Below are 14,912 nucleotides of genomic sequence, written 5' to 3' on the forward strand. Positions count from 1 at the left end.
TTTACGTATTTAATATGATGACATTGCAATCGTGGAAGTTGCTGACTTGGATAATGGAAACACCATAATTAGCGTGATGCCCAAGCCAAAATCTAAAGAAATGGATTTTTCATTGGTACAATATATACGCCTACTGTTTCCACAATACTTATCTATAAAATACTTAAAAGCTTGGTTAAATTCAGCTTTCTTCAAGTTTCGATTATTAAAATGTTAAATTTTTAACTATAATAACTCACATGATAATTTATGTATATTTTAAATTTTTTTAATTTTTATTTTATTTAAATATTTTATAATTTTTAAATTATTTATAGATATAATATAAAATATAAATAGTGACATGTAAACATGAAATAAACATAAATTACCACTTGAGTTACTACACTATCGTCATTACAATTAATATTTCAATTAGCATTTTAGAAAAAAGTAATTTGACTCTTTTCGAGAGACTAATAGTTAATTTAATTCAAAAATAAATAAAGACCAATTTGATAAAAAAATATAAATATTGAGAGCTAAATTTATCATTATATTTAACTTTTAATTGAATTAACATCATATCTTGATGGGCACAAAACAATTAAAATTATGTGAAATAAAATATATTATTAAGAAAGGATTTTTAAATATATTTTTACATAAAATTAATAAAAATTCAAATATGATGAACTATATAAGTTTACCATTTTAACTGGTTTTATATAATTTTAATAACTATAACTACTACATAATTATTTTTCACCCATGTGATGTCATAATTTAATGTTTTAAATGTTTTCATGTACACTATATATAATTATAAGTATACCTTTGCTTTCTTTACAGAATAATACAAAAATAAATTAATTATCGAAATAATATGAGAGATGCATGAAACCTCAAGTTAGCAAAGCAATTGATGATTTGGGGTTGAAATCGATGTATTAGGTGTGTTGAAAATGGACAGGGCACCTCGGAAACCAAAAATGAAAGACGATATATCAATTTGATTTTTAATGGCTTGTATGTCGGTGCAGGTGTATACAATTTTCCTATCGATTTAAACTTCTTAAAAACAAAATAATTAATTATAAAATAAAATATTTAAAAAAACTAACCTTTTTTAGGAATGTAAAAGTAAAATGGAATTTTTTGGTGATTGATTTAGGGTTTATAAAAGTAACTTAGGTTTAGGGTTTTAAGTACTTTATAAGTGATTTTGATTTTTTTTTAAAATTTTATGACTATATTTGGAAAAGTGAGAGATTTGGAAAAGTTGGGTTGCTTTGAGCAAATTATTTTTCGTCATGTTAAGAGAGAAGCGAATATTGCGGCTCATACCTTGGGCTTCAATTTTAGTCAAGTGAGAGAGATTTTGAGAGTATAAAGGAGCGTCTAGGGTATTTCACTGATTACCTTGTACCCTAATGGATTAATTTGTTTCGTGCAAACCAAATGGACCAAAAAGACAGAGTCACCAATTTTCTATTTCTGTCACTTGTTGTTTGAAAGGCCTCTACTAACCATGATTTATAATCTAGATGTTTTGACATAGGGGGCACATTAAGACGCAAAGAAACCAAAACTTGCCTCGTTACTGGGCGAAAGCACAACAAATGGTGAACAAATTCCAAATATGTATGACATAACGTACAAAAACCAAGAGTAGGAATATGTCGTTTGTTTAAATTTGCATATGTAGGAATAAAATTGTTGTATACTTTTCACATTATGATATTTATCTTCTATTGAAGTTGTAATGCCCATAAGACCGAGAAAAAAATTTGTACGGAGGTAGACATAGGAGTAGATGAATCTGTTTGAATTTTTTAATTTCCACGAGCAAGCGGCTTGTAACCACTCTTCATAGTATACATCTTCAATCCATCTAGCCTTCATATCCTAGAATCGAGTAGTTTTGTCCTGGCCAAAGGTATAAACAATATGACTTGCACTTGATCCTCATTAGCAATCTTGTGAATGGTTGCGTTATTCCAGTACTACTTTCTTGATTAAGTAATTATGACACCATTGTATATCTTAAATCAATTTTCTAACATCATAGTTGACCATCTCCAGGTCTTGGAATCCAATGATCATTCCAAATATTCATAGTCTCCCTATTACCAATACGCCAACCCATGCCCTTCTCCAACAAATCGCGAGCACTCACAATGCCTCTCCAAGTAAGAGAAGGGTAAGAACTTAATCCCATAGATAAGAAGCCTATATGCAAAAAATAACATGCTTTCAAAATTGTAGCTAACTAATAGCCTAGTTGAGACCAAATATGTCAGCATTGTTTAGCTAATAAAGAAATATTAACATGGCTAAATCACGAAAAACTAAGCCCCTAACAAACTTAGGCAGGCATAAGACCTTCAAGAACTCTAATGAATGCCTTTTAAAGATTTCGAGTTTCTCCACCAAAAATTATTAAACATGTTTTCAATTTTTAAACACAATGTTTTCGGAAAAGGAAACATTGCATCGCGTATACCGGAAGAGCTTGCAAGACTGCCTTAATTAGAGTTTCTTTCCCACCTATAAACAAGAACCGAAAATTCCAACTCTCTAGCCTACAATGAATTCTGTCCACGTAATGCGCAAAAGCCTTCTTTTTATTACTTCCCACTATCATAGGGAATCCAAGATATTTTTCAGGATTCAACGATACCTAAACCCTCAATATACTGCTTACCTATAACCGCCTGTTTTTTAGTAATGACGAAAATAGTGGTTTCGAGACTACAAATTCAACTTGTCGGTTCGTAAAAATTTATTATTTTAAAATATTTATGAGGTCATTAATGTAGTATTTAAATTTGGTTAAGAGATTATAGCATTTAGATAGTTGATTAGGTAAAAAAGATTGAATCGTAAAAGCTATAAAAGTAGAGTTTATTAATTAGGAGGGCTATGAATAAATTAGCCAATAAAGATTTAATGGGTGAATCAACATGGCTATTTATTTACATGGATAAGATTAATTAAGGAAAATTGTGGTTAATTAATGTTTAATTAAGAACTTTGAGATATTTACAAAAATGCCTAAGTATATATATTAAATTAAAGAAAAGAAAAAGAGAAATTTTGGCTTGTTTCTTCATCATCTCCATGGCACAAGGAGAGAAAGAAATTAAGATTAGGGTTCATATTATTATTTATTTAAGGCTTCAATTAGTAAGTGTTTTGATACTTGTTTTTAGTAATTTTTATGTTTTTGGACTTGTATTAGCTTAATCTAGCAAGCCCGAGGATTAATTTGTAAAACTGTCAAATGATGTGGATCATGTCATTATTGAGTTGAGTTGTTTTCTTGAAGGTTTTGGAAAGATTTCTAAGTTTTGTTGTTATATTAGACTATTTTGTAAAGTAGTTTTTGATGATTTTAATGTTTAAGGACTAGATTGCTAAAATGATGAAATTGTTTATACTTGAAAAGACATAAATGCAAGTAGGGGCTGGTGTGAGGCCATGGAAGAATCAGCTAGGTTTTGGTGTAAAAGAAAATGGGTAAATTTCATATTTGAGGCTTAGGGATTAAATTGAATAAAGGTAAAAAGTTGAGGGCAATTTTGTAAAATGCTAATAAAAGACTAAATTGTATAAAACGATTGATTTTGGCTGTTTATTTTGTTAATTGAATGAAATTATTGTTTTAAATCACGAGCGTGTTGACAATTGTGGGAAAGAAAAGATTGCGGAGTAGTTCCTCTACTTTGGCGATTACTGCAAACAAGTCCTGTAAGTTCCTTTTATGTATATGCATGGTTATATTCAATTCCTTGGTAATGATTTAATCTTTTAGTTTTATTATGTATCGTTATTTAAAAGTTGAATCATACTATATATTCAAATACAGTGTTATTCAGGCTTAATGCTGATGTTATTCAGGCTTAGTGCCTAGCAGGCTTAGTGCCAGTGTTATTCAGGCTTAATGCCTAGCAGGCTTTCAGCCAATGTAATAAATGTTAACATTCCTTGGAAATTTGGTAAGTGATAGCAAATGAGTTGACTTATTAAACTTACTAAGCTTCCTTATGCTTACTCGTTTAATTTGATTTTGTAGGACTCTTGGAATCGTAGCATCGATTGGATCAACTTGGAAGCTCACACACTATCATCTATACCTTGGTAGTCATTTTGTGCTTGTTTTGAAATTGGTTAAAAGTGGCATGTATTAAGAAGAGTCTTGTGGTACTATGATATTTTGTGGTGGAATTAAATGTTATAAATGGTCATTTTATGTTTGTAAGATAGGCTTGATATTTTGGTGTTTATGCTTGTAAATATGATAAGTGATACATATATATAATATCTAAAATAGTTGGAATTTGATTGTGTTGGTGTTTAGGTTGTTTGATTATTTACATGTGGTACCAATGATGGTACATTTGTTTGTTGATAGAAATAAGTTGTAAATGTGTAATTTTACAATAATGTTTGATACAATTGTGGTGCATTTGAATGGCATATTGGCTAGATGGATTAGGATGTGAAATGGCATGTTTAGATGTGTTTGAGTGATATTTAGACCCTTGAATTTATGTCCAAATGGTATAGATGATTAGGTATGAATTGGACTTTAAATCGATTGATTTTAGGTAATTTTTTTAGTTCACACAGCCGTTTGTCATTTGTAAAATTCTATTGCTTCAAGTCAGTAAGTTACACGGCCTGGCACACAACCGTGTGACCCTACTTAGTGAGTTATACGGGTGAGGAAACGGGGTGGGACATGACCGTGTGTCCCTTGTTCAAATGTTACACAGCCTGGACTATATCACACGCCAATGTGACCCATGTTTCCAATTTTTGCAACTTTTTCTTAAAACTTTTGTTTTGTTTCAATTTAGTCTCGAATTCCTTTTAAGCTATTTTTAGGGCTTTGAAGGCTCGATTTAGGAAAAAAAGCATATGATTAATATGATTTTGGATGAGATTAATCTACTTAATTATATGATGTTAAATGTTTTTCGATTGATTGGTAATGCTCCGTAACCCTAATTTGGTGGGGAGACGGGTTAGGGGTGTTCCATTATCGTGCTTCTATCACTTTCATCCATATTTTCCCCAAAATATATCAAAGATTTATCATAATTAACCAATAGACCAAAAGCTTTCTCATATTCCGATATCACCTGATGGATGTTCTCTACTCCTTCTTTTGTAGCCTCCCCAAAGATAATACTATCATCCGCAAAAAAAAAAAAAGATTAATGGATATACGCTCTCTTCCTAAACAAAACCCCTTAGCAGATTTCTCTTTTGAGCATTGACTAGGATTGTTGATAGCCCTTTAGCACATAATAAAAATAGATAAGGGCTGGGGGGATCTCATTGTCTCAAACCTCTTGACGGCACAAAACTGTCTCTACAGACTCCATTGATACCCACTGTGTATGTGATCGAAGCTATGTATCTCATTATCAACGTCACTCAATTTTCATGAAAACTCAACCTTAATATCATCCCGACTAAGAAGTCTCACTCTACAATATCACAAGCATTGTTCATATTGAGTTTGAGAGCAAAGTTACCTTTCTTACCCCATTTCTTATTTTTCAAAGTGTGAAGAATCTCACAGGCAATCAAGACATTATCGAAAATTTGTCTACCTGGTATGAATGCCCGTTGTGTCTTATAGATACAATAATCTAAAAACTAGATACAATAATCTAAAAACATACTCATTCTGTTGACAATTACCTTAGCAATGATTTTATATATTACATTACAAAGGATAATAGGTCTAAATTGCATAATAGTACGGGGTTTACTAACCTTGAGAATCAAAACAATATGTGTGGCATTAATATCCTCGTCCGCAACATCACCTCGAAGCACCTCAAGACAATAAAAAGTAACCTCCAGTCCTAATATGTGCCAATATCTCTGAAAAACAAAGCTGGAAATCCATCAATCCTGAAAGCCTTTAGTGGCCCTAGAGCCTTGACTACACTCCAAACCTCATCGGCAGAAAACGACTGTAACAATTATACATTCATTTCGTTTGATATCCTGCATTGTACATTTTCAAATATGCACGAAGCCTCTCCCTCTTTAGAAGCCATGAACAATTTGTTGAAATACCCAAATGTTATTTTAGAACAACATATTGATCAGAGACCCATATTCCATTTTCATCTTCAAGCCCTTTAATATAATTTCATTTCCTTTTCCCTGTAGCCATATTATGGAAAAAGGTAGTATTGCGGTCTCTATAGGTGAGCCATTTTGTTCGGGCCCTTTGTTCCCAAAACATTTTCTCCTTGTCCGTTTCAAAATTCAAGCCTAACTGGATTTCAATTAATTCCACAAGAGTGTCATAAATTGGTTTTACATCATGCAATCCATTCATCCTATCAACTAACTTTTGCTTGTGCGCTTTCCGATTTGTCTTTACTGAAGAATTCCAAGCAAGAAGCTTCTTACGCAAACCTTACCCAAACTTTCAAGTTTCGTAGGGAGATTGTCCGAAATAGACTCCCAATAATTCTTAACTACTTCATCATAGTTACATTCTAAGCACCAATCCTCATTAAATAAAAAATACCTTCTGCTAGTTTTGTGAGGTGAAGGATTCTATCCCCTTGTATTTACCAACAAAGGGCAATGATCATAAATTGAATGACATAAATGAGCTACAAAGAAGTTAGTGAACATTTCCCACCATTCCTGATTAGCAACCTCTCGATCAAGTCTCTCTTGTATATTTATGTTAACAAATCTGCCTCACTCCGAAGTATACCACTTTCCAAAAAAACCCAGCTCTGTAAGATTACAATCGGATAATGGCGATTGAAATGCCGACCTATTTTTCTCTACCCAGATACAACTTCCTTTTTTTTTTCAAAAGAAAATGTTATTTTATTAAAATCGCCAATAACCAAGGGAGACATTAATCATTACCCAATTGACGGAGCAAATCCCAAGATAATCCTCTTAGTCATTTGTCTAGATTTCCATAAAACCTGGTAAATCGCCAGCATAAACCATCCTATTCATCCTAAATTTCAACATCGATGTGGTAGTGGGAGAAACTCTGAAGAGTAACCACATCATGTTACGTCCACCCTAGACACAATCCACATTTTGAACCCCCGCCACCTACCCCTATACCATTATGAAAACCATATTTTCTTCGAACACCCTCTATTTTCCTCGCACTTATTTTTGTTTCCATTAGAAATAAAATCTAAGGACAAATTTCTTTCAGGTGGTTCCTGAGATGATGAACTACCCATGGATTCCACAGTCCATGAACGTTCCAACTGAAGATTTTCTTAATGTCCAGTTGCCTTGCCTAGCAGAGCCAGCTAATTGATCATTCTGTTCACGTGACATAGTTGAAGCTCCTAGGATTGTCGTCGTACTTACCAAAGTCCTTTGATGTTTTCCTTTCATCAGTGTGAATGAGGCTACTTTCCTTATCGGATCCCAAATCCATGAGCCTAGTAACATTATCTCCAATACCGCTCGGTCTAAATTCCATCTTTAGTACCAATATTAATTATGAACGATATCCCCCATTGATGGCAGCAAATCCTTGACTAGTAGGGGTGAGCAAAATTCGATCCGATTATAAAAACTCGATAAAAAATTCAAATTTTGAATTAAATAGTTTGAGTTATTTGAGTTAATCAAGTTATTCAGATCAACTTGAATAAAAAATTAAGTTTTTCGGTTTAACTCGAATATAAATTACACAATTCGAATTATTCAAAAATCCGAATAAGAAAAGACAAAACTACATCGTTTTGATAAATGTTTACTTTTTTAAAAGTTAAAATTCAAAATAATTAAGTTAAAAGGCAAAACTATGTCGTTTTGATAAATGTTTACCCATTAAGTTAAAAGGCAAAATCATTATATTGTTCATTTAGTTAAATAATCTTGTACTTCATCTACTAGTTAAATAATCGGTCCATCTAAATGCAACATTAGTATAAATAATAGGATTCGTTAACTCGACTCAATTTGACTCAAAATTTTTTAACTTGATTCGATTCGATTCGATTCGAAAAAAATTCAAATTGAGTACGGTTGCTAAAATAGGATTTGTCAACTTGACTAACTAAAAAATTTTTTACTCGACTTGATCGAATACTCACCCCTACTAACTAGAATGATGGCCTAAATTACACAAGCAATCCCTTGAATTACGCATGTTTAGTCCTTTTTCCTTTTCCAAAATACAACAACTCGTTCCATCCAACTGATGCAACCATCTACTAATCTTTGCCAACCCTCCCCTTGTTGATGCTTGAAGCGTGATATTCTAGCCGAAAACAATCTTTTTCGAGTTTACACAAACTTGTACCAAACAAAAGCTTTCCCCGTGGCCAAGCTTTCCACAAATGAAACAGAATAGACTAAGTTTTTCATACTTAAAACTGGCATATTACATTTTATCTCCCAATTGAACCGTTTTTTTTTTCCATTTGAAGGCTAATGTCAGATCCAACCATACCCTTATTCGTATATACCGCTGTAACCCTAAAGATGAAATCATGGTATCATACTCTAAATACTCTCCCAAGAAAGACCCAAAACACCTTGCCATTGTTTTTGACATCACACCCAGAGGTAAATCATGTATTTAGATCTAAAACACAGCATGGTTGAGATTGATTGTTAAATGATAATAAGTCAATTGTAATTCGTGGAGCAAAAGAATATGATTATTAAAAAACCACGGCATTCCATCTAACACTCTTTTTCTATCAACCGCATAAAAGAATTTAAACATAAACCGTTTCTCACCCAAATTTGTAATAGCGATTTCTCCAATCGGGTGCCATAGATCGACCATTGTGTTTCGAGGAGATGGGAAGTGGAAAACATTATCCGTTAGGTAAGTTCCAACGAGGCAGAATTGAATATCATAATCGGACGCCTTAGGATCTTCCCGGAAAACATCTTCCTCTTCATCAGTGAAACGCAGATTTGCTATCTCATCCTCCATGCTCTGAAAAACCGCTCAAAACCGACCTAGAACCGCAAAAAACTAAAGAAACAAACCTGTCAATAAGGACAGACGGAAATCCGTGCTAGAGAGTAGCAAACTATTTTTAATTCATGTAATTTTGTTTAAAGTTATTTTAAAATTTTATTTATACGCATTTTACAACAAAAAAGAAAACATTATAACATTTTGAATTTTATGAAAACATGACAGAGCAAGTTGAAAAACATTTAGAATACATATAAAACTATTTGCCATTCAACTCATAATTTAAATTAATTGATTTTAATTAAATTTTGTGCAATGCATGTGTTATGCTATTATTAGTTTTAAATATTATGTTTTATTATTTATATATCTTTTGATTTTCGTATGAACATGTTTGTTTTAAAATATAATTTTTGCACAAATACATGTGTGATAGTTATAGAGCCCAAATTTTGCCCGGGCCCAACAAGCTGAGCTCAGAACACCAACCATCTAATTAGCACCCCACTAAACCGACCACTAACTCCATCACCCTACTTGCCACTAACTCCATCACCCCACTAAACCACCCCACTAACTCCATTACCCCACTTGCCACCATGGAAGGAGGCAATCAGTTGTAAAACTTGGCTATAAAAGCCATTCAAAACTATTGTAAATGGGTTTTTTTTTTTGGAGAAAAGGAGAGGAGATGCTGAATACGAACACAAAAAAACAACGATTGATTAACGGTTTTTATTTCGAAGGATTTGTTCATCGTTTTAATTTGCTCCTCATTTAAATACTGCCTTTTGTGAGTTGGAATATTTTTTATTTTAAATCCTTATTTATTTGGGTACATTTCATTCTAGTCATTGTCTACGCTTTAGGAATTCTATTTATTTACAAATTATCCCCTTAATTTTGTTTTTATTTCCATTGAGTTCTTTTAAAATTCATGTTTTTATATTATTTATAATTCATTCATTCTTCCCCTTTTCATATTATTTTAACATTTTGTTAATTGATTCCACCTTATTTTAATTTTTTCTTGTTGTTATTTTCTTTTGTATATTTTCATTCATTTTATTATATTTTATTTATTCTCTCTTTTATGAACATTTTTTAAATATTATATTATTATTTGTGTATAAATTATTTATATTAAGCTATTTGTATTTTGTGTATATTATTTATTTGTATATATATATATTGTTTTGTATATCACTTATCTTTGTTTCATTACAAAATTATTTCTTACACTTATATATATGTAAATGTTTACTATATCATCACTTTGAATTGTTGTACATTATTTTTTTATATATATTGTTGATTTTATATTATTTTATATATTTTCTTTTAAATCTATTTGTGATTATACATTTCCTTTTAAATCTATATATAATTTATGCCTTTTAAAGTTATTTTATGACGTATTTTTGTTTATTTCAAACGTTTTATATTATTATTTTGTACATATATTTATAATAAGTTTTTCATTATATGTATATTATTAATTTAGATAGATCAATATTTTGTATTTTATGCATTAATTATTTTTATTTATTTTATAATTAATTTTAAAGTTTTGCATGTATTGTTTATCTCGTATACATATAGTTTATTTAATGTATTGTTCGTTTGTTTATTGTTTATTTTTATGTGTTTTAATTTACATATCTGCACCTTTATAATATTGTTGATAAATGGTGTAATATATTAACTATGTACATATTCCATATTAGTTACTTTGCGTTTGGATTTCTGTGTATTTATTTATGATTGAGCTTGCTTACTTTGTCATCTTAAATTGTTCAATTCAGTTTTTTATATAAACCGAATAAATGTACTTCACCACTTTTATAATCACCCTCATTTAAAAAAAACTCTTAAAACGAGGCAATATTTCGTATTTAGAAGTTTGAGAGATCATGCCCAATCATGCTGGGTTTCGATTTTTCATTCGACGAGTTTACTGAACATTTTCAGATAATTCTGAGTCATTTATTATTCAGATTTTGAAAATAATCATAACATCTCTCTATTGGGCCCTCGAAGCCCCAAACATACACTAGAAACCAACTGGAATTAAATCGGGATTATAAAAAAAATTTCGCAAAATCTTAAAGTTTATTTTCATCTAAGTACTTACGATTTCAATGCTCCTTATAATTAAACATGTTACCATTCAATCAATAGCTTGGTACTTGTCTAAGCGTCAAACAACATCATTGTTAGTATACTTGCACATATTTCATATAAATTCAACATTGATATACTTATTTTCTCGACATGTCACACTTGAGTTTAATAATTGTCTTTACTTACATAATTTCCTTGTATCAACATATCAAAGACAATCATATATGTACATGTCATGAAACATATCATTCTCTTACCGTTTTTTTTTTCATAAGTATATATCAATCATTTCATTATATAAATATTTCATGCTCCATCATTTCCATATATTTTATGTATGTTTATTCCGGTAAAGTTTATATCAAACTTAACATAAATTATATTCCATGTACTTATTTTTATTTCGTTTATCTATCTTCATAATTATTTCATACAACCATTTTGTACATATATTTCCATATGACCAGTTCTTGTAAGCATTTCACACAACCATTTTATATAACCATTCGTCATCCGGTACATATTACCTGAATATCAATTGTTCAATAGATGTCATAGCGTCTCCCATCCATGGTCTTATTTATCTTTGACATGATGCCATAGTGTCTTTCAACTATGGTCTTACTCATTTTCTGTCATGTTGCCATGGTATCTTTCAACCATGTTCTTATTCATTTTCCCGTCATGTTGCCATGGTATCTTTCAACCATGGTCGTATTCATTTCATGTCACGTTGCCATGGTATCTTTCAACCATGGTCTTATTCATTTTCTATCATGTTGCCATGGTATCTTTCAACCATGGTCCTACACATTTCATATCATGTTACCATGGTATCTTTCAACCATGGTCTTACGCATTTCATATTAGGTTACCATGGTATCTTTCAACCATGGTCTTACACATTTCATATCAGAGAGTACACTCCTGCGAACCTCATCCTTACAGTGGGATTACCAGTCCAGGCTAAATCCCCTGTAATATAAACTCATAGAGTATTGTCGGTATTACCAGTCCAGGCTAAATCCCCTGCAACAACAATTACTCTAATGAGCTTGGATCTGAATTACCAGTCCAGGCTAAATTCAGACCCTAATTCGGATTACTCGTCTGGGCTAAATCCATTTTCCACATATTCTTCGGGAGGGCTATATCAGGATAGGATCACCCATCGGGGCTAGATTCTTTTTACCGTCAATTCCTTTTCAAAGATCCATCGAATTTTCTTTTCATTCAACTGGGATTTCTTCCCCCTTTTTTTATCAAATATATCAATGTTTTATCAATTTTCATATAATAAACATTCAAATCATATTCATATAAAAAAACATACATTTCAAGCATTTAAGAATATAATTCAAGTTACACGAACTTACCTAGCGAAATTGTAGAAATATCAAGATTCAGGGGCATTTTGGTAATTTACCATTTTCCCAATTTTCACTCGATCTTAAATTGACAATTTCATTCAATTTATTAATTTGGATAATAAAACAATTCATTCCCTTCAATTTGGTCATTTTTGACATTTTTACAAAATTACCCCTAAAGTTTTACTTTTATTCAATTTAGTCCTTAAGCCTAAACATGCAAATTAGCCATGCTAGCTGGATATTCATATATATGTTCCTCCTCCTTCTCTCCATTCCACATCCTTAATGTATATAACACACTTGTAAGTAACATCATCTATAATTTTTATTATTTATTTTTATGAATATTCAAGCTGTCCATCTGTGTCATAGTCACTAAATTATTTATATCTGGAGCTATAGAACTCCAAATTAAGATCCGCTAATTTTCTCTGAAACTAGACTCATATATTCTTACCATAAAATTTTTGGTTTAGCCAATAAGTACAGTTTATTCTTTAAAGTTACGCATGTTCTGCTGTCTGATAGTTCTGACCCTTCTTCACTAAAAACTAATTATCTCATTGTACAAAATTCGAATGATATTTCCATTTATTTCTCTTGAAAATAGACTCATTCAGAATTCTAAAAATATAAATTTAAGCCCATAACTATTTCTATCCAATTTTTTATGATTTTCCAAAGTCAGAACAGAGGAACCCGAATTCATTCTAACTTTGTCTCACAAAATTCATTATATCTCATGATTTACAAATCCATTGCTTACACCGTTTCTTCTATGAGAAACTAGTCTCAATAAGCTTTAATTTCATATTTTTTTCATCTTCTAATTCGATTTATAAAGATTATGGTGATTTTTAAAAGTTACTCTACTGCTGCTGTCCAATATTGTTTTAGTGCAAGCTGTTTATTACCATTTTTTTCCCTTAAGCTTTAATAAATAACAATTTCGTCCCTACTCAATTAGCCTCTCAATTGAGCTGATTTTTCTCAATTAACACTTTATTACATCACTTTAAACTACTTTACAACTTTTGGAAGTCATAATTTCAGCACTAGACTTTAATTCCAAACATTTTCACAATTAGGTCCTAAAATCAATTTCCATTAATTTTACTTGATAAAATTATCATATATCAAAATTAAAGCTTCAATTCTATGTTTATTCATCAAATGCTTCCATCACTCATCCATAATAACTTTAAAAATTAGCCCTTCAACATAAAACTTATGAATTACTTTACAATTCAATCCTTATTTCATTTCTAACTTGAATTTCTATCAATTAAACCCTTATTTCATCATTTTACTCAACATGAACATTATCTAGAAATCTATTAACTTTCAAAATATCAACTTAATTTTATCAAAATCTTGTTCCAAAGCTTCTAAAACATCAAAATTAAGTAAAAAGAGCTAAATTGACTTACCTATTAAACTTCCAAGCATCACACCTTTAATTTTCCCTTTTCTTCTTTCTTTTCTCTTTTTCTTTCTTTCCTTCCCCTGCTCTCTGTTTCATTTGCTTTGTTTCTTCATTTCTATCCTTTTTTCTTTCTTTTCATATATATATATATACACATATGTATTTATACTTAAATAATAAGTATTATTTATTTATTCATGTGTATATTATTAGTACATTTATATTCATTTATATCCATACATTTGTCATTATTTAATATATTTATCATATAAAATCTTATAATATAGTTATTTAATTAATAAATATATTTTATAAAATAATAAATATCTATTTAATATCTAATATATGTTTTACAAATGTATGTATTTTATCCATACACTTGTATATTTTATTTACTATACATTTGTCTTTGTACTAATTTATTTATCATATAAATATCTTATAATATAATTATCATAAATTAATATAATATCATTTATTACTAATAAATATATATATATTATAATTTGAAATCTAAGTATATACCGCATCACTTATGCTAAATGACATAATTTCCATTTTGGTCCTTTTATTTTCTTTTAATCTACAATTAAACTTTCACACTTTATTCAATTTAATCCTTTTATCCATTATCCTTAATTAAGCTAAATTCACTTAATTAAACTCTAATTAACCACTCAATTAAATTTTTTTAAAAAAATTATAATTATTTTTCAGATCCATTTTTCAGTAACGGAGACTCAAAAATACACTTTTTCCGATAACTGTAAAATTTGAGTTATTACATTTCTCTCCCCCTTAATAAATTTCGTCCTCGAAATTTCCTTATTTTCTTTTGATCGTGAACTTCATTAGTTTTATAATTCTACGGTTTCTTTCTGCACATATTTACCTAGTTTATCATTTATATCCGTTCTCTATCATTTCATTTCACAATTTATTTTAATTCAATATATCACATTTACCTTTCACAACTTCCAATAACAGTAATTAGAAAATAATATCATATTTGAATAATTTGATTTTCTAATAAATAATTTCTTTC

The sequence above is a fragment of the Gossypium arboreum genome, chromosome 6 (genome assembly GCF_025698485.1).
Source record: "Gossypium arboreum isolate Shixiya-1 chromosome 6, ASM2569848v2, whole genome shotgun sequence".
Classification (NCBI taxonomy): Eukaryota; Viridiplantae; Streptophyta; class Magnoliopsida; order Malvales; family Malvaceae; genus Gossypium; species Gossypium arboreum.